Consider the following 20,509-nt stretch of genomic DNA (forward strand, 5'->3'; position numbering starts at 1 on the left):
ATTAACCTATAGACCGATAAGTGTTACCAGAAAAATGTATTTCCATCAACTGGTATTTCCATCAATGAATAGGCTAAAAAGCATTATTTCGCAAGGGATTTTTTCCCAAGGCAATTGGTCGGTGGCAATTTTATTTATCGGCTTTGTTTTTTGTTCTTTTTTCGGCTAAAAGCCGGCTATTACCGGCTAACGGAAACCCTGCTGCCCATGTGTGTTTTGGGGACTTAGCGAATCTATCTGGAATAATGGATGAAGAGCAGTTTAGCTTCTGGGTAGCACAGCTGGAATAGCTGGCATTAAAAAGAGGGTTTTGTGGGTAAAAAGCGCCTTGTTAAAAGTGATAGAAGCCTTGAAGCCGGGGGGGGGGGCTCGGTGACAATAACAGAGAGGGGATAGAGAGTCTCAGCAGAACCTAGGACCAGGGTCAGAAGGAAAGGAGAAAAGGATAGGGAGCACACACACACTAACAAGGCCCAGCCCCATGAAAGCGATGGTGGGGAGGGGGGGGGGGGGGGTTTGGCAAGGCCACTTGCTAATATGATCTGACAAATACAGCTGTTCAAAGAGTTTATTCTCAAGCCCCTGCAAATTGCTGGAATTAATGAGGCGAGTCTCTCTCTCTCTCTTGCTGGTACCACACTACTCTGCACATTCAAGGACTCACATGCTGCCTGCCATTTTTTGGTCAGGGGGCAGCATTTGTCATCATGGTAGCATAAAGGTTAGGATGTGTATGGATGTTTTTTGGGGATCACAATCCCAGATATGACTCCCCTCCCCACCCACACACTACCTGAAATGGCCAAACTGTTTGGTGAGGGATTCTTGTGTGTCCACGGCTCCCACATTGGACAGGGCAAAGTCCTGCAGCTCTGGGAAATGGGCAAAGGCTGCCTTCTGAAAGACAAGACACAGCAAACATTTAGAGATCATGAGGAAACAACTCCTTACCCACACACCCCAGAGACCGTGTGATGTCAGGCACCTTTTTCATTTCCCTAATGTACTAATCCAACATCTGTGTGGGGCTAGTGAGAGGTAGGGGAAAGAGCGAGAGATGGACAGATGGAGAGAATATTAGGATGAACAGATGAACCAGCCTCCATATTTCCCTTTAAATTAATTTGATCATATCAAGTTGAGAGGTAAAAATGCATGGAAGACTGAAATCTAAAATATTGAGAATTCTCTCTAGGACTGACTTTGACTTGATATTCTTTCTTGTAAATGACATCTGGAAGCTGTCACTAAATTATGAATGTTCCATATTCATACATGTACAACTCACAGCATGGGTTATGTCTACCAGGTGCACACAGTACACTTAGGTAAACTTTCAAATGCAAATGATGTTCAAAACTGATGCCTATCAACGATTTGAATAATATAGAATAATGTGTGATGTGGACAGGTCAAGTAAACAACCAAACAAAACAGAGTAACTCATCCATCCATCCTGGGTAGTACTGTATACAAGTACCTGCAGTGATGTGATTCTGTCATAGTGGAGCGTGGTCATCTCCTTCTCTGTCAGGGCGTTGCCTGTCTGGTCATTGATCCCAATGCCGGTGTAGAACAGTATGTCCAGTAACTGGCAGAAGAGGTGTCCTTCCTCCTCTCTCTGCATGAGGCTGGACACCAGGTGGGAGTCATCACCACCAGGTGGGAGTCATCCAGCACTGTGTTGAACCAGCGACGTGTTAGGAGAAGGGCCTGGGGACAGACATTGAAGGGAACCACACATTACACATCATGGTAAAACAATGAAACCGCTGCCCTTATACAAGACAATAGGCTCAATGAATATGATCTTAAAATGTTAGTTTTTTTATAAATATTCACGCATCTACCTATAACTAGAAAACGCATAATTTGGGTTCAATCAGATCAATCCATCTACAAACCAGAATTCCCAGCATTGAGGCCCAGAGAATAAATAGGGCCCTATTGATTCAGAGTCTATTTCAGCAGGGTGGTTTGGACTATTTTTTGCATTTCATAGATGAGGGTTGGAGGTCAAATTTCAAAAAGAGGAAAGGAGAAAAACAATGACCTCTACTCACAAAAAGAACAGCAAAAATGAATTGAAAAAATGCCATGTCTTCTACTGAGTTCACCTCTCTGCAGATGATACTGCTCCCGCAACAAGACAGACGAGCTTTATCTATGGCCACAGCTTTGATCTCCACAGACCTGTCACAGATGGCTCAACCTAACAGACACACAAAATGTAGGATCTCTTTTTCCATATAGAGATTCACAGGGTCGGAGATTCACAGCATGAGATTTCAGCCATCCCTTTGTAAAATGATACTGCTGAGGGGGAAAGGACTTCTCCGGAGGCAGCTTGCCTTGCCAGTGCCAGGAAAAGGATAGCATGTCATCGGATAGGGGGAAAATCAATCCATCCGATCCTCCCTCGGGGGAAACAGGAGCACCGTGACCACGCAGCCCAGAGAGGGAAGGAACCATCTTGACTATGTGACATCCTCTCTGCGTGTCATGATGAAGCCAAACCAGACCACAGAGAAGCACACTACACCATGACGTTACACCTCAAATGTTCTACGCTAGAAATAACCTGTATTTTCTCACCGTCATCAAAAAACAATCATTCAAGGTTGCATACTTCTACACATATCAACATATAAATAGGTGTACAGGTATAGGTAGGTACAGCAACCTCAAACGTGTCTTTGCATGCTCAGTGAATGCAGATATTCAGTTGATTCTATATAAATGGCTGCCTAGTACACTTCATACATATGCTACACAACACCAGCATAGTTTCCCTTGTGAATAGTGTGTTTCTTACCTCCAGGTGAATCATGAGCTCGATGAACCTCACGCAGGAGTGGACCTTCCCCTTGGGTACAGGGCTTGAGAGAGATAACACAGGGAGACATTCAGTTCAGGTAATAACATACACAACACGCATGACCACCATCACACACTCAAACACAGAGGTTGATGTGGGAGATGAAGGAGGGTTTTCAGCAAACAACTGTGGACGACACCATGGCCTCTGTGTGAGTGAGTGTGAGAGAGAGCGAGAGAGAGAGAGAGAGAGAGAGAGAGAGAGAGAGAGAGAGAGAGAGAGAGAGAGAGAGAGAGAGCGCTGGGGCCAGGGAGTGGCCCAGCCGTGCACAAAGACCCCGGTATGTTTGTCTCTCCTCTGGGGCACTGCAATGTATGCTGGGAGATCAACCCTCATTAGGGGAGGTAGGTGTGTGTGTGTGCAGTAGCACATGTCCATTGTGCTACATACCACCGTGTATGTGTGTGTGCATCCCTGTGCTGTTCACCAATGCTCTGACAGGGAGGATTAGAGGACTACCAGGACTACCACCACCCAGCTACATGTTGGGAGAGATGCTATTCTGAGCATACAGGTTGGGCGTGTGGGGTGGGGGGAGAGGGGTCTGTGTGTCGCCCTACATTAAATCACCACACAGACTGTCGCAGTGGGCGTGGCGGGGGGGCAGCTGGACAGGGCTGCTCTTTCAGAGTGGGGGTCAAGTCAGGATGAAAGGATGTTCTTTGGGACTAATAAAAGGTTGGAAATGGTGCATCTCACACCGGTAATGAGGGACTTTTGGACTGTAGAAATGTCACGTATAAAGACTAGGAGGTAAATGCATGTGCATAGGGTGTCCTAGTTTGCCTCTGGTACCCAAGTAAGATGTCGGTCTCTCTGCTAAAGCTTAAAATAAACAGCAGAGTATGTTTAAATTGGCACAATAAGTTGTGAAAACTTTTCAGCATGAGGAAAATGTCTTTGAGCACCATTTTAAGCCTTGAGAATCTCATCTTTCTCCTCCAGTAAATGTGGCCTCCCCGCTGCGGTGTCCAGCTGCTTACGGGAATACAACAAAGCTGCATTGTTCATAAATCCCAGCTGTGTTGCTAAATGTTTACCTGCTGGGGAGACGGACATCAGAACCACCAAAAACTTGTTAATGAGCTCAGAAAGGAATGTCCTCTCCATCTTGCCTCTGGAAATAAAAGGCAGGAAATAATAATTAGCGACACACATCACAACGCTGTGCCTTTGATGGAACTATTCTAATTTCTGAGGGGACTATTATACTTTGATGGAACTATTCTAATTTCTGATGGGACTATTATACTTTGATGGAACTATTCTAATTTCTGAGGGGACTATTATACTTTGATGGAACTATTCTAATTTCTGAGGGGACTATTATACTTTGATGGAACTATTCTAATTTCTGAGGGGACTATTAGACTTTGATGGAACTATTCTAATTTCTGAGGGGACTATTATACTTTGATGGAACTATTCTAATTTCTGAGGGGACTATTATACTTTGATGGAACTATTCTAATTTCTGAGGGGACTATTATACTTTGATGGAACTATTCTAATTTCTGAGGGGACTATTATACTTTGATGGGACTATGGACAAAAAAAATGTAGATTTTGAATGGGACTATTATATTTTTTGATAGAACTACTATATTTCGGATGGGACTACTATATTTCGGATGAGACTACTATATTTCGGATGGGACTACTATATTTCGGCAGGGAACATTAGATTTTGGATGGGACTACTATATTTTGGATGGGACTACTATATTTTGGATGGGACTACTATATTTCGGATGGGACTACTATATTTCGGATGGGACTACTATATTTCGGATGGGACTACTATATTTCGGATGGGACTACTATATTTCGGATGGGACTACTATATTTCGGATGGGACTACTATATTTCGGAAGGGAACATTAGATTTTAGATGGGACTACTATATTTCGGATGGGACTACTATATTTCGGATGGGACTACTATATTTCGGATGGGACTACTATATTTCGGATGGGACTACTATATTTCGGAAGGGACTACTATATTTCGGATGAGACTACTATATTTCGGATGGGACTACTATATTTCGGATGGGACTACTATATTTCGGATGGGACTACTATATTTCGGATGGGACTACTATATTTCGGAAGGGAACATTAGATTTTGGATGGGACTACTATATTTCGGAAGGGAACATTAGATTTTGGATGGGACTGTTTCTACAGCTGGTGGCAGAGGGAGAAGGTCTTACTGCTCTGAAGCTTTGCCATCCAGCTTGTCAAAATTCTTTGATTCTTTCTTCTTCTTGATCAGATTCAAAAACTTTTGGAGCTTGGGAACATTCGTCAACTCGTGTTGGAGTCAAGACTGTACAGATGACAGACAGTGCGTTGATTAATCAATCTTAATGACGCTATAAAAAAATAGCAAAACATTGAGACAGTTTGTCTTTGGTTGACCAACCCTTTTCTACATAATAAATCCCTATTCAGTAATGAAAAAAATATTGAGGCATAATCTTAAACATTCCGCATATTTAACAGTGTGACAGTTGTAAAGAAAGGAGCACTGCAGGATAAGGGAGAGAGGAGCTCTTACTGGTAAGAGACACATCCACATGGGCAGTAAGATGAGCTGCTGCACCTGCTCTCTGATCAAATCCACCTCCTGAGAGACAAACAGAAAGGAGCAGAGGGAGAGCAGAGAGAAAGACAGAGAGAAAATGGGAGAGGGGGTCAGAGAGGGACATAAGGATATTTGAGAGTTGGTAGAATAATTGCATTGCACCAAATAGATTCTAACCATTGCATATGCTTCAGTAGAATTAGGGGGATAACAATCGAATTTCAGAGTGAGACTGGTGCAGTGGCTACCCATTGTTTTGAGCAGGAGTGGGGAATACAGATATGCTTGGGTGGCACCTAAGTATAAAATGTTGAAGTGTAATACTGCCACCTAGTGGAACCTAAACCAAACTACTTTCATGGAAACCACATCCAGGATGTTTTTCATGACGTCTGCTCTTGTTCGCTCAGCTTTGTGGATCTGAGACTAGGGCTTTGAGAGGTCATGAAATTTTGTCAGCCGCTGATTGTCAAGCAAATAACTGCTGGTCTCACTGTAATTGACCGTAAATTAAAACAAACATTTGGCATCCACACATAGCCTACAAGGCACTGATGCAGCCCTTTGGAATGTCTACATTTGAAAAAGTCTAATAAATCCATGTAATATAGCATATACCATCACAATATATCCATTATTTATTTTAGACAGGTCTAAAGAAACATGATATGAAGAAAATGTAGTCTATTTCAGAATAACATTTTCTGAGTTGTCCTTATGTTAGGTCCTGATCTGGCTATGACATATGGCTGTGGGCTACACTAGTTCCCTTAGCAGACAAGATTTGATTAGAATTCTGTGGCATTATTTTATAGTATGAATTTCACAGCGGCATCCCCTTGTGTGGTTGTAATGCCCCCTAAAAAAAATATATATATTATAAAGGTGCATTTTTAAATGGTGAAAATTACCTTCCCCAAACTTGAAACTAACACGCCGACTATTTATGCCAGTTAGGCTCCACACCATTTGTAAAGCAGATGAATGTGCTGCATTTTAAGAAGTTATTTGGCCACTTCAGTTACAAAACAAACCTTATCAAAACATATAGACCTATGGGCTAGGATACATGAGGTGTGCGACTATGATAAAAGGCATGCGCTGTTTCTTGCCTTACTGCACAAGCTGGGCATCCTTCACAAGTGATAGGTTAATATTGTCACCCATCAGACTATTCTTAATGTAATCTTGTCTTTACATATACTAAATTATATATATATATATATATATATACTAAATTATATATATATATATATATATATATACTAAATTATATATATATATATATATATATATATATATATATATATATATATATATGTGTGTGTGAAATGTGTTTTTATTTAGAATGGACCATGTCTCAGAACAGGCAGGGGAAATAAATATGTAATATATGCACTTAAATAGCTAACGGAGGATCTTTTCCCATGGTTCATTTTCGTGCTAGCCAGGTAGGCTATACTCCTGTTGTAAAGCGAAGCAATGTGCATAATATTAGGAAAGTATAGAAATATATGTAATAGGCCTAACCGACATGAAGCTGATAGGATCCTATTTGAATTAGATACCATCAAAACTCTGTTTTCTCACATAACTGCATAGCCTATAGAAATGTTGCTGCAACATGAGCTCATGGACTCTCATTAAGTGTTTGATTTTCGATTACATTTGCATTGATGTCAGAGTGATTAGAGGGACAACAGAGTACTGAGTACTGTTATGGGTGTAAGATGGCTGAGTGATGCCATCTGTTGGTAAATGTTTATTACTGCAACTCATGTATTTATACCGGGGTGCTGGAGATACCCGGGAGTGTCATGATGTACAGAACGAGGCTGGTTACTCGCATGAATGTCTCTGTCTCGTCATTTACCATTGGAACAAACAAGTACCAGGCAGTTAGCAAGTTTGGTAGGCTACTAATGACCGTCAGCAGCATCAGAGCTTGGAGAAGCCTAATTGGAATTTGACTGCAGTCATGACTTGTGACCGCCGGTGTGGCAGTAATACGGTAACCGTAACAGCCCTATCTGAGACCACTGGGTAGGCATGACTAGTAGCTCTATCTACAGTACCAATCAAAAGTTTGGACACACCTACTCATTCAAGGGTTTTTCTTTATTTTTACTATTTTCTACATTGTAGAATAATGGTGAAAACATCATAACTATGAAATAATACACATGGAATCATGTAGTAACCAAAAAAGTGTTAAACAAATCAAAATATATTATATATTCTTCAAAGTAGCAACACTTTTCCTTGACAGCTTTACACACCCTTGGCATTCTCTCAACCTGCTTCACCTGGAATGCTTTTACAACATTCTTGAAGGAGTTCCCACATGTGCTGAGCACTTGTTGGCTGCTTTTCCTTCACTCTGCGGTCCAACTCATCACAAACCATCTCAATTGGGTTGAAGTTGGGTGATTGTTGAGGCCAGGTCATCTGATGCAGCACTCCATCACTCGCCAAATAGCCCTTACACAGCTTGGAGGTGTGTTGGTAATTGTCCTGTTGAAAAACAAATGATAGTCCCACTAAGCGCAAACCAGATGGGATGGCAATCGCTGCAGAATGCTTTTGTTAGCCATGCTGGTTAAGTGTGCATTGAATTCTAAATAAATCACTGACAGTGTCACCAGCAAAGCGCCCTCACACAATCACATCTCCTACTCCATGCTTCACGGTGGGAACGACACATGCGGAGAACATCCGTTCACTTATTGCGTCTCACAATGACACGGAGGTTGAAAACAAAAATCTCAAATAAGGACAGATTTCCACCAGTCTAATGTCCATTGCTCATGTTTCTTGGCACAAGTAAGTCTCTTCTTATTATTGGTGTCCTTTAGTAGTGGTGTCTTTGCAGCAATTCGACCATGAAGGCCTGATTAACACAGTCTCTGAACTAGAGATCGACCGATTATGATTTTCAACGCTGATACCGATTATTGGAGGACCAAAAAAGCCGATACCGATTAATCGGTCAATTTTATTTATTTATTTGTAATAATGACAATTACAACAATACTGAAGGAACACTTATTTTAACTTAATATAATACATCAATAAAATCAATTTAGCCTCAAATAAATAATGAAACATGTTTAATTTGGTTTAAATAATGCAAAAACAAAGTGTTGGAGAAGTAAAAGTGCAATATGTGCCATGTAAAAAAGCTAAAGTTTAAGTTCCTTGCTCAGAACATGAGAACATATGAAAGCTAGTGGTTCCTTTTAACATGAGTCTTCAATATTACCAGGTAAGAAGTTTTAGGTTGTAGTTATTATAGGAATTACAGGACTATTTCTCTCTACCATTTGTATTTCATATAACTTTGACTATCGGATGTTCTTATAGGCACTTTAGTATTGCCAGTGTAACAGTATAGCTTCCGTCCCTCTCCTCACCCCTACCTGGGCTCGAACCAGGAACACATCGACTACAGCCACCCTCGAAGCATCGTTATCCATCGCTCCACAAACCGGCCCTTGCAGGGCAAGGAGAACAACTACTCCAAGTCTCAGAGCGAGTGACGTCACCGATTGAAACGCTATTAGCGCGCACCCCGCTAACTAGCTAGCCATTTCACATCGGTTACACCAGCCTAATCTCGGGAGTTGATAGGCTTGAAGTCATAAACAGCTCAATGCTTGAAGCATTGCGAAGAGCTGCTGGCAAACGCACGAAAGTGCCGTTTGAATGAATGCTTACGAGCCTGCTGCTGCCTACCATTGCTCAGTCAGACTGCTCTATCAAATATCAAATCATAGACTTTAATTCTAACATAACACACAGAAATACGAGCCTTTGGTCATTAATATGATCGAATCCGAAAACTATCATTTTGAAAACAAAAAGTTTATTCTTTCATTGAAATACGGAACCGTTCCGTATTTTATTTAACGAGTGGCAACCCTAAGTCTAAATATTGCTGTTACATTGTACAACCTTCAATGTAATGTCATAATTATGTACAATTCTGGCAAATGAATTACGGTCTTTAAGAATAAATGGACTTCACACAGTTCGCAACGAGTCAGGCGGCCCAAACTGCTGCATATACCCTGACTGCTTGCACGGAACGCAAGAGAAGTGACACAATTTCCCTAATTATAAGAAATTCACGTTAGCAGGCAATATTAACTAAATATGCAGGTTTAAAAATATATACTTGTGTATTGATTTTAATGAAAGGCGTTGATGTTTATGGTTAGGTTTGGTGCAACGACTGTGCTAAATCATCACCTGTTTGGCGAAGTAGGCTGTGATTCGATGAGAAATTAACAGGCACCACATCGATTTTCTGCAACGCAGGACACGCTAGATAAACTAGTAATATCATCAACCACGTGTAGTTAACTAGTGATTATGTGAAGATTGATTGTTTTTTATAAGTTTAATGCTAGCTAGCAACTTACCTTGGCTTCTTGCTGCCCTCGGTAGTCCGCAGGCTCCTCGTGGAGTGCAATGTAAGGCAGGTGGTTAGAGCGTTGGACTAGTAACCGGAAGGTTGCAAAAACGAATCCCCGAGCTGACAAGGTAAAGATCTGTCGCTCTGCCCCTGACCAAGGCAGTTAACCCATCATTCATTAGGCCGTCATTGAAAATAAGAATGTGTTCTTAACTGACTTGCCTAGTTAAATAAAGGTGTAAAAGAATCGGTCGACCTCTACTCTGAACAGTTGATGTTGAGATGTGTCTGTTACTTGAACTCTGTGAAGCATATATTTGGGCTGCAATTTCTGAGGTGCAGTTAACTCTAATGAACTTGTCCTCTGCAGCAGAGGTAACTCTGGGTCTTCCTTTCCTGTGGCGGTCCTCATGAGAGCCAGTTTCATCATAGCACTTGATGGTTTTTGTGACTGCACTTGAAGAAACTTTCAAAGTTCTTGAATTCCACAAATTAACATTTAACAAGGCACACCTGTTAATTGAAATGCATTTCAGGTGACTACCTCATGAAGCTGGTTGAGAGAATGCCAAGAGTGTGCAAAGCTCTCATCAAGGCAAAGGGTGGCTACTTTGAAGAATCTACAATATAAAATATATTTTGATTTGTTTAACAATTTTTTGGTTACTACATGATTCCATGTGTGTTATGTCATAGTTGTGATGTCTTCACTATTATTCTATAAATGTAGAAAAAAGTACAAATAAAGAAAAACCCTGGAATGAGTAGGTGTGTCCAAACTTTTGACTGGTACTATATACTTCAGCTATATTGCTTCCACCGATACAGTTCCATCAGGTCCAGGAAGGGTGTGAACAAGGGAAGAGGGAAGGGACTCTTCATTCATGGTTTTTACCAACATACTTTCTGCTATAAAACAACCTCCTATACCCAAGATGCTTATATAATATGTGGTGATTCAGCCAATAATAAATTCCCCATTTCCAGAGGTAGAAATTGGTTGGTGTGTGACATACCAGGCTGTACCAATCAGTGGTGGAGGAAGACCAACAGTACAGTCTGTTCCTTCAGAGACACATCCTCCATCACACACTTAAATAAGTAGGGGAAGTGGTTTGGCACCTTCTTAAACACCTGGATACACATAATAAACCAAGGGTTAAAAACAACATTGATATAGAAGACATTGATCAATGCTCGCTGGAGACATTTGCCCTAAGTAGATGTATTGCTGGGGCTGTCCATGTACAGCCAACACGCAACACACACAACATAGCATGTTCAACAACACACTTACTGATTGTTAACACAGCTAAGTATTTGCTATGTGAAACAAAAATTTACAACCAAGGGTCAACATTTCTGTTTGACAGGCCAGGGTATTCATTCTTACCTCACAGGCAGGGACGTTCTCTCTGATGATAAATTATTATCATTGATTATGTATTGAGGCCACAATAAAAAGGATCAAAAATCCACCTGAACTCCAGTAACATGATCTTCCTAATGGCGAAACGGAAGATAAAATAGCAGACGTGGAGGACTTGGTTAAACCATTTATTCAACTTGTGGTAAGAAGATTTAACATTACAAAATACTGATGCTATTCAAGAGTTGAGTTCACTCACACGGACTTTAGAATCACTTTCTCATAGACATCCTCCAAGACCTGAGTGGGTGACAAATACCGTTTGTTAGAGCAAGCAGACCGTCTCCACTATATTCATAAATCAAATCAAATTGTATTTGTCACATACACATGGTTAGCAGATGTTAATGCGAGTGTAGCGAAATGCTTGTGCTTCTAGTTCCGACAATGCAGTAATAACCAACGAGTAATCTAACCTAACAATTCCACAACTACTACTACCTTATACACACAAGTGTAAAGGGATAAAGAATATGTACATAAAGATATGAATGAGTGATGGTACAGAACGGCATAGGCAAGATGCAGTAGATGGTATAGAGTACAGTATATTCATATGAGATGAGTTATGTAATCAATTATAATCAATTATATATCTAAGTAGGAGGCTCACCTTTGGGTCTAATGGTAGTTTGTTCTTGACATGGGGCGCCCAGTATCTATTAGCCAACTTAAAAAAGAAAGTGAGAGAGGTTATTATAACAAAAACTTTAATCTCTGCATCCCATAAGCAAATTTTGTGTGAGTGCACTAGATTTTGTTCTGGGGGTGATGATAAGATGTCTGTCCCAGAGTGAGTGGAGGAACCAGGAGGGATTTGCTTTGGTAGAGAACACCAGCTCCTCTGAAATCATCTTGGCCAAGTCAATGGGGGAAATTAACCCCTCCCGAAATTCAAAAGATGCCAGCCAGGGTTGCATTCAGTACAACAGAACGGTGTGCAATGTGCAAAACTCAAATAAATTCAAAGTTCACTGGTCGCATTCACATATTTGCAGAGGTTATCGCAGGTGCATCAAAATGCTTGTTTCTAGCTCCAACAGCGAAAAAGAACTGTACTGAAAAACCAGTTGGAAAACTTTGTGATTATGGTGGCCCAGAGGGCAATGACCTGGAGTGCTGCACAAGTTTTGCGATTTCAATTGGTCACACCCATATTGATCAGGCCACACCCACCAAATGTACCTCTAGCCAGCCGATCCGACCCGCTTGCTAACAGCTGCACTAGGGTCGGACAGTGTTCAGTCTGTAGATTTAGACACTGCATAGCTGGCGCGAGATATGGCTCAGAAAATGCACCTCAATCCAGAAATGAGAAATGCAATATACTTCCCATGAATTATCACATTATCCCAACTGTTACACCAGGAAGATTGTTCCTCCGGAAAACTGACCTTTTTGTCCTCATGCTAGGTCGCAAAAGCCACAGCAGCCATTTTGGAATGGCAGTGTCAGCCAATCAGCTCCTTAGTTGTTCAACACTGCGTGCCATTCCATAATGGCTGCTGTGGCTACTGCTAGCTAGCATGAGGACGAAAACGTCAGTTAACTTAAACTAGCAGTCGTTAAAACTTCTTGGTGTAACAGTTGGGATAATGGGACAATTTGGGTACAACGCATTTCTCATCCTGGGATTGCAGTACAATTTCCAAGCCATATCTCACAACACCTCTGCTGTGTGTTAATCAACACAGGAAGCCTGTCCTATCACATTGCAACTGTAAGCAAGCGGGTTGGATCTGCTGGCTAACGTACCTCAAAGGCTGTTTAAGAACAGTGTGCACCAAAAACGTGTTGTTCAGCACAAACCGTCTCGCAACCTTGCAAATGTTGAAGTGAACTGAACGCACCACAAGTGTAGGTATACCCCGGTGACTGGACACCCCGCCAAATCGTGAATTCGTTCAACTAATCAGTGACGTAAAAAACACACACCTGTAGACTAGAGTACCACATTATGAGCCATAACACCTAGCGGTTAAACAAGGAAATAGTTCTAATCGTTTTTTCACCATTAATCTTCGATTTTTTGTAAACACTTCAAATAAGGGCTGTGTTTCATGTATGACGTTTTGATAACCGTGTAAATCTCTCTAGGACTAGGTGACTTATCAATATATATATATTTTTTGTTGTATTTTATGCCAATTTTGTGTCATCGCTACAACTCCCCAACGGGCTCGGGAGAGGCGAAGGTGGAGTCATGCGTCCTCCTAAACATGACCCGCCTAACCACACTTCTTAACACCCGCCAGCCTAACCCGGAAGCCAGCCGCACCAATGTGTCGGAGGAAACACAGTCCAACTGGCGACCGGGGACAGCCTGCAGGCACCCGGCCCGCCACAAGGAATCGCTAGACCTCGATGAGCCAAGTAAAGCCCCACCGGCCTAACCCTCCCCTAACCGGACGACGCTGGGCCAATTGTGCGCCTTCCTATGGGCCTCCCGGCCACGGCCGTTTGTGGTACAGCCTAAGAATGAACCAGGGTCTGTAGTAACGCCTCTAGCACTGCGAGGCAGTGCCTTACACCACTGAGCCACTCGGGAGGCCCGGAAAATATTTAATTTAATCAATTGTAGATTAAGGCTGTAACGTAACAAAATGTGGACAAAGTCAAGGGATCTTAATACTTTCCGAATGCACTGTAGACTCCAACCCTGTTCCTGGAGAGCTACCCTCCTGTAGGTTTTCACTCCAACCCCAGTTGTAACTAACCTGGTGTAACAGTATAGCTTCCATCCCTCTCCTTGCCTCGAACAAGGGACCCTCTGCACACATCAACAACAGCCACCCTCGAAACATTGTTACCCATCACTCCACAAAAGCCGCCCCTCTGCAAGGGGAACAATTACTTCAAGGTCTCAGAGCGAGTGACGTCACCGATTGAAACACTAGAGCGCACCCCGCTAACTAGCTAGCCATTTCACATCGGTTACACTCACCCTCCTTTTGACCTCCTCCTTTTCCGCAGCAACCAGTGATCCGGGTTAACAGCATCAGTGTAACAATATAGCTTCCGTACCTCTGTCTGCTCGCCCATACCTGGGCACGAAAACCTAGAGAACGGTAGCTCTTCACGAACCGGGTTCAATTGATGTAGAACCACCAGAAAAAAATATGGATATTTTCTATCAATCTTTGAAATTTGTCTGCCCTTATGGATTCGCAGAAGATATTTCTATAAACTGTACAGGGCTCTGTAGTTTCAGACATTTAGATATTCAAATATTTAGATATCCAAATAATGTTTGTCAAATTCAAAAATACAGGGGAGTATACACTATTTAAAGCTAACTCAAGAGAACTGGTTATTCAACAAGAATGTTGTAACGGAGCATTTTTTTAAAATTGAAACTGACCCCCTGCAACTGGGCATGGACATTTTACGAGACTCCTGTTTCCCCGAATCGAGAACGAAGACTGCATCGCTAAGGTTGGTTAAATTGTCTGTGCTTGTTACGCCTTGTACTAACACACTGTAACCAGTTGCTGAAATGTTAGACAAAGGAAAAACACCCTCCAAAATGAAGGACTGGGCTGCCCCAGTGTCTCGCAGTATCTTCGTTGGCTGCATAACAGCATCGCCACTCTGCAGAGACACAAACCTGTATGAAACAAAGGGTTCATACACATCTGATCCAAAATCTTGTTTAGGAAATACGCCAATCCCAACCAGAGACTTAATGGGCTGGAGTGCTCCCACACGAAAAAACGTCCTTTTATCTCTCAAATGTTTCTGTTTCAACAGAGACAATGTGTCCTTTCTCATGGCAGTAATGACAAACTGGCGGACATGAAAAATCTGTTCAGCCGATCTTTATCTTTGGGCACTGTAGAAATGGACAAACCTTGCAGTAGGTGTTGACTTGGCCTCCCGGGTGGCGCAGTGGTCTAGGGCACTGCATCGCAGTGCTAGCTGCGCCACCAGAGTCTCTGGGTTCGCGCCCAGGCTGGGCTGAGTTCGCGCCCAGGCTCTGTCGCAGCCGGCCGCAACCGGGAGGTCCGTGGGGCGACGCACAATTGTCATAGCGTCGTCCAGGTTAGGGAGGGTTTGGCCGGTAGGGATATCCTTGTCTCAGTATGTAAAATGTAATAAAATGTATGCACTCTACTGTAAGTCGCTCTGGAAAAGAGCGTCTGCTAAATGACAAAAAAATGTATAGAAGCTTTAAGTGTCATAATCTGAACTCTGGTCAAGAGATAAAGCGGCCTACACTTCTTGAGCCTTTCCCACAACAGCACTTTGGTGGAGCAGTGACCAAATATCTTGCAGCCATTTTAGGGATGTAGTGATCCGCTCAGAGTCAAATATACATCCAACAATTTTTTAATTGAAAGGCGGTACAAGTTGGCTGTGTAGGATGGCTGGACTCGATTCAGAGTGCTTCCAGATCTATTGTTCTTCATTGAATGGCATGCTCACATTCCTCTTCCCTTTCCTTGTGCTCAAGTTCTAACTTCTGTTCCCATTTTGCCTTTAGTTCTAACTCTCGCAGTTGTACATCTACAGGACTCACCCTACTACCCATAGGACCCTTTTCATCAACCTCCCTCTCTGGAAGGATTTCCTCCTTTGACTTCTGCTTTTGGATTGCCAGATATCACCTTGATGTCATAATGCTTTGCGATGTGCAGATTTTCCGTTGTACATTTATCTAGCATCTCCCATGTAAGGTTTAACACAAATGCATCTAAGTCCATGGCTTTGTTTTATTAGCCTGTGTGTTTATGAAACTCTCAAAATGATTCCCCCAAGCTTAGAACCCCTCAGGTGGATATCAATGACAGAAACTCTACCACAAAAGTGTCTTCTGAACACTCAAATATCTGGACACAGCAGAGCTTTAGAGTAGGTGATTAGAGTAATTACCATACTCATGGTAAACAAGAACCCGAACGAGTCCCAATTTGTTACGTTCCCCAACAAGAAGCTTTAAGTGTCATAATCTGAACTCTGGTCAAGAGATAAAGCTGCCTACACTTGAGCCTTTCCCACAACACCACTTTGGTGGAGCAGTTACCAAATATCTCGCAGCCATTTTAGGGATGAAACGTTAGCAATCCGTTCAAACAGAGTAAAATATACATCCACCTCTTTTTCATTGAAAGGCGGTACAAGTTGGCTGTTCTGAACAAGATCAAACTCTGAGAGTGCAGGATGGCTGGACTGGATTCAGAGTGCTTCCAGATCTATCGCTTGAGACACTCATATAAAGCAATAAAAAATATAATTTTCCTATAAACTCATCAAAAAAAATAACGTCCCTTTTTCAGAATCCTGTCTTTCAAAGATAATTCTTAAAAATCCAAATAACCTCACAGATCTTCATTGTAAAGGGTTTAAACACTGTTTCCCACACTTGTTCAATGAACCGTAAACAATTACTGAACATGCACCTGTGGAACGGTCGATAAGACACTAACAGCTTACAGACGGTAGGCAATTAAGGTCACAGTTATGAAAACTTAGGATACTAAAGAGGCCTTTCTACTGACTCTGAAAAACACCAAAAGAAAGATGCCCAGGATCCCTGCCCATCTGCGTGAATGTGCCTTAGGCAATGAGGACTGCAGATGTGGCCAGGGCAATAAATTGTAATGTCCGTACTGTGAGACGCCTAAGACAGCGCTACAGGGAGACAGGACGGACAGCTGATCATCCTCAGTGGCAGACCACGTGTAACAACACCTGCACAGGATCAGTACATCTGAACATCACACCTGCGGGACAGGTACAGGATGGCAACAACAACTACCCGAGTTACACCAGGAACGCACAATCCCTCCATCAGTGCTCAGACTGTCCGCAATAGGGTGAGAGAGGCTGGACTGAGAGCTTGTAGGCCTGTTGTAAGGCAGGTCCTCACCAGACATCACCGGCAACAACGTCGCCTATGGGCACAAACTCACCGTCGCTGGACCAGACAGGACTGGCAAAAAGTGTTCTTCACTGACGGGTTGCGGTTTTGTCTCACCAGGGGTGATGGTCGGATTCGCAGTTATCGTCAAAGGAATGAGCGTTACACCGAGGCCTATACTCTGGAGCAGGATCGATTTGGAGGTGGAGGGTCAGTCATGGTCTGGGGCCGTGTGTCACAGCATCATCGGATTGAGCTTGTTGTCATTGCAGGCAATCTCAATGCTGTGAGTTACAGAGGGGACATCCTCCTCCGTCATGTGGTACCCTTCCTGCAGGCTCATCCTGACATGACCCTCCAGCATGACAATGCCACCAGCCATACTGCTCATTCTGTGCATGATTTCCTGCAAGAGAGGAATGTCAGTGTTCTGCCATAGCCAGCAAAGAGCCCGGATCTCAATCCCATTTAGCACGTCTGGGACCTGTTGGATCAGAGGGTTAGGGTTAGGGCCATTCCCCCCCAGAAATGTCCGGGAACTTGCAGGTGCCTTGGTGGAAGAATGGGGTAACATCTCACAGCAAGAACTAGCAAATCTGTTAAAGTCCATGAGGAGATGCACTGCAGTACTTAATGCAGCTGGTGGCCACACCAGATACTGACTCTTACTTTTGATTATTGACCCCCTTTGTTCGGGACACATTATTCCATTTCTGTTAGTCACATGTCTGTAGAACACTTTTCAGTTTATGTCTATTTAAATAAAAATAAAAAAACTTTATTTAACTAGGCAAGTCAGTTTTAAGAAGAAATTATTATATTCAATGACTGCCTAGGAACAGTGGTTTAACTGCCTTGTTCAGGGGCAGAATGACAGATGTTTACCTTGTCAGCTCTGGGATTCGATCTTGCAACCTTTCAGTTACTAGTCCAAAGCTCTAACCACTAGGCTACTTGTTATGTTTATACAAATATTTACAAGTTAAGTTTTCTGAAAATAAACGCAGTTGACAGTGCGATGACGTTTATTATTTTTGCTGAGTTTAGTTACCTGTGACATATTCTGCGTTGATTTGGGACACAATGGGTGCAGACGATTTCTTCGCATGGGTTTGACTCTCCATGTCTGTCTATAGTTGGCTAGCTTACTTTCCTAAGTAAAAATGGTAGCTGTATGTTAACAATACGATGGAAAACTACCTATTCCACTGACATTGCTCCTTTTAACACACCAGCATGTTAGCTACATTGGCAAAGTGGCAACTGAAGTTGACTTCACACTACAGCTAAGTAACGTCAGCTAGTTGTCAAATAGTAATCCAATGCTAACGTTAGCTACAGTAGTAGCCAACTAGCTGGCTATGGCAGCAACTAATATTAGCTAATAAAACAATAAATTACTTGATTATTTAGTAAATGGCTATCAAAAAGGCGAAATAATCGTGGAAACCAAACTTGTTTTTTCACATCTGTGTGAAATCCCGCTACGCATGTACACAAGGAAACACGTTATATGCGACACATTTCCGGTTTGCCATGTTTAGATTCCTAGTGAAACAAGGGGTGTAACGTAATGGCTCCTACTAGTAATGCGCAGGTTGACCGATAACCCGCAGACGGGGTTAAGATCATTAAACATTGTGTGGCTCAAAGGCGGGTTGAACAAAAACACACACACAATACCTTAACAATCCATAAATGTATTATTATTCAGCAATTTATATGGGCTACATTGAGGTTCTTCTTTCATTACCGTAGGCTATCTGGTATTACTGCATTAGCCTAAATTTTAGGACTTAACTGTACGCGCGCCAAATAGCATACACAGCCATCCGCAGAAAAAATGTACGTCAATCCACGGAGGCAAAAGTGACATTGTCGAAGTTTAATTCAATACGACAAAAGCTGCGAAAGAGAGTTGAAAATAAAGAGAAGGAAGGGTCAGATAAGTAATGTTTGGAAAATATTTTTTTTTTAAGTGGTAAAAGGATGATAGCGGTGCCGAACAGGTGTTGTGTCGAAAAACTCCCCACTGCCCGAATTCTTCCCCCCTTCTAATTTCCTTAATTTTGTGGCTAGAGTCAAATACTTTCTATAGAACAACCTTCGCCTCAAGATAGGCAACCGAAATTAATAATTCATGTATACGTATTATATTAAACATAGAGGGAGTAAAATGTTGGCAAGCAATAAACATTTCAGAACAACTATGGCTGAATTATTATCCTTATACTTTCAAAAATACTAGTCGAATAAAACATGGGAGAGATGACGAATTTTGGCAAAGATATTTATTTATAGACTAATACAAATCAGTAGCGGATTTAGGTACAGGGCGGCATGGGGCGCCCACGAGTACGTGCGGGCGCTGAAGGGGGGGTTCGCCCAGCGCGCCATATTGAAACAAATAGCCAAACCGAAAACTGCAGACTAAAATGCTTTCTGCTACTAAAATCAGTGAAATGTAGGCTAAACTGACAATGGAGTGAAGAGCAGAAATCTCTACTAGCATGCAAGCCGCAGGAATGAAGAACGCGAAGAGGGATGGGAGAATTCTGTCAGGGGGGAGATTGTGAGGCTCTATACAAATTCGACTGAGGTAAAGTTGGTTTTATATTCACACAAGGACATTCAACAGACATTCGCCAAAAGCCATTTAAAAATCAATAACTAATTCACCGTTTGTCACAGAATCAAGCTAGATATGATTTATTCTATAAATGTCTAGCATACTTTTACAAACTTTTTTTGAGTAGAAATTCCAGTTTTGACTTGATAGAAATACATAAAATCGGTAAAATGCCATTTAAAGTGATATAAATAACTAATTCACTGTTTGTCACAGAAACATCAAACTATATATGATGTATTCTATAAATGTCTAGCATACTTTTACAACCTTTGTTTTGAGGAAAAATCCCAGTTTTGATTTGATAGAGGGCATGTAGTCTGTCTAGAGGGCGTGGTCAAAGATCTAATGAGTCTGTTATACCCTATAAGAAGGGGCCTGACTAACAAAGAAGACAGGTGGATGGATCGAGAGGACCAAGATAACCAAGAGGATTAACATGGACAACATTCCACAGTGGAGATGATAAAGAAAACTAAGAGTGAAACATAACCATATATTAGTATGGGTATTGAAAGATACCAGAGGGTGGATAACAAAAAAGCACTAATATAAGAAGTAGATGGTACATGTTTGGTTTTTGGGCTGAATGTTTACATTATGATTTGCCTCTGAACTGTATGTGAACTCCTCTGCAATCTACTGGCACTAACCATTAAAAACTAGGACTTCAACCAGGCTGTCCCTATGCTATTTGCTCTCTTAAA

The 20,509-nt window shown here is 42.0% G+C and overlaps 1 long non-coding RNA gene across 6 annotated transcripts; it reads right to left on the reverse strand.

Annotated features, from left to right (window-relative positions):
* Positions 1-1,625: 1,625 nt before the first annotated feature.
* On the reverse strand, positions 1,626-18,703 carry LOC129813047 (uncharacterized). Of its 6 annotated transcripts, none has more exons than XR_008753106.1 (7): positions 18,225-18,703; positions 11,927-11,983; positions 10,901-11,553; positions 5,441-5,509; positions 3,919-3,995; positions 2,816-2,879; positions 1,626-1,713 (listed from the first exon to the last, which is right to left on the reverse strand). It is a non-coding gene; the product is annotated as an uncharacterized LOC129813047 (long non-coding RNA). The 6 variants fall into 6 exon arrangements; XR_008753105.1 differs by having other exon boundaries at positions 11,927-17,579; XR_008753104.1 differs by having other exon boundaries at positions 11,927-17,657.
* Between the last annotated feature and the right edge of the window lie 1,806 nt (positions 18,704-20,509).

Source organism: Salvelinus fontinalis, chromosome 16 (assembly GCF_029448725.1).
Source record: "Salvelinus fontinalis isolate EN_2023a chromosome 16, ASM2944872v1, whole genome shotgun sequence".
NCBI lineage: Eukaryota > Metazoa > Chordata > Actinopteri > Salmoniformes > Salmonidae > Salvelinus > Salvelinus fontinalis.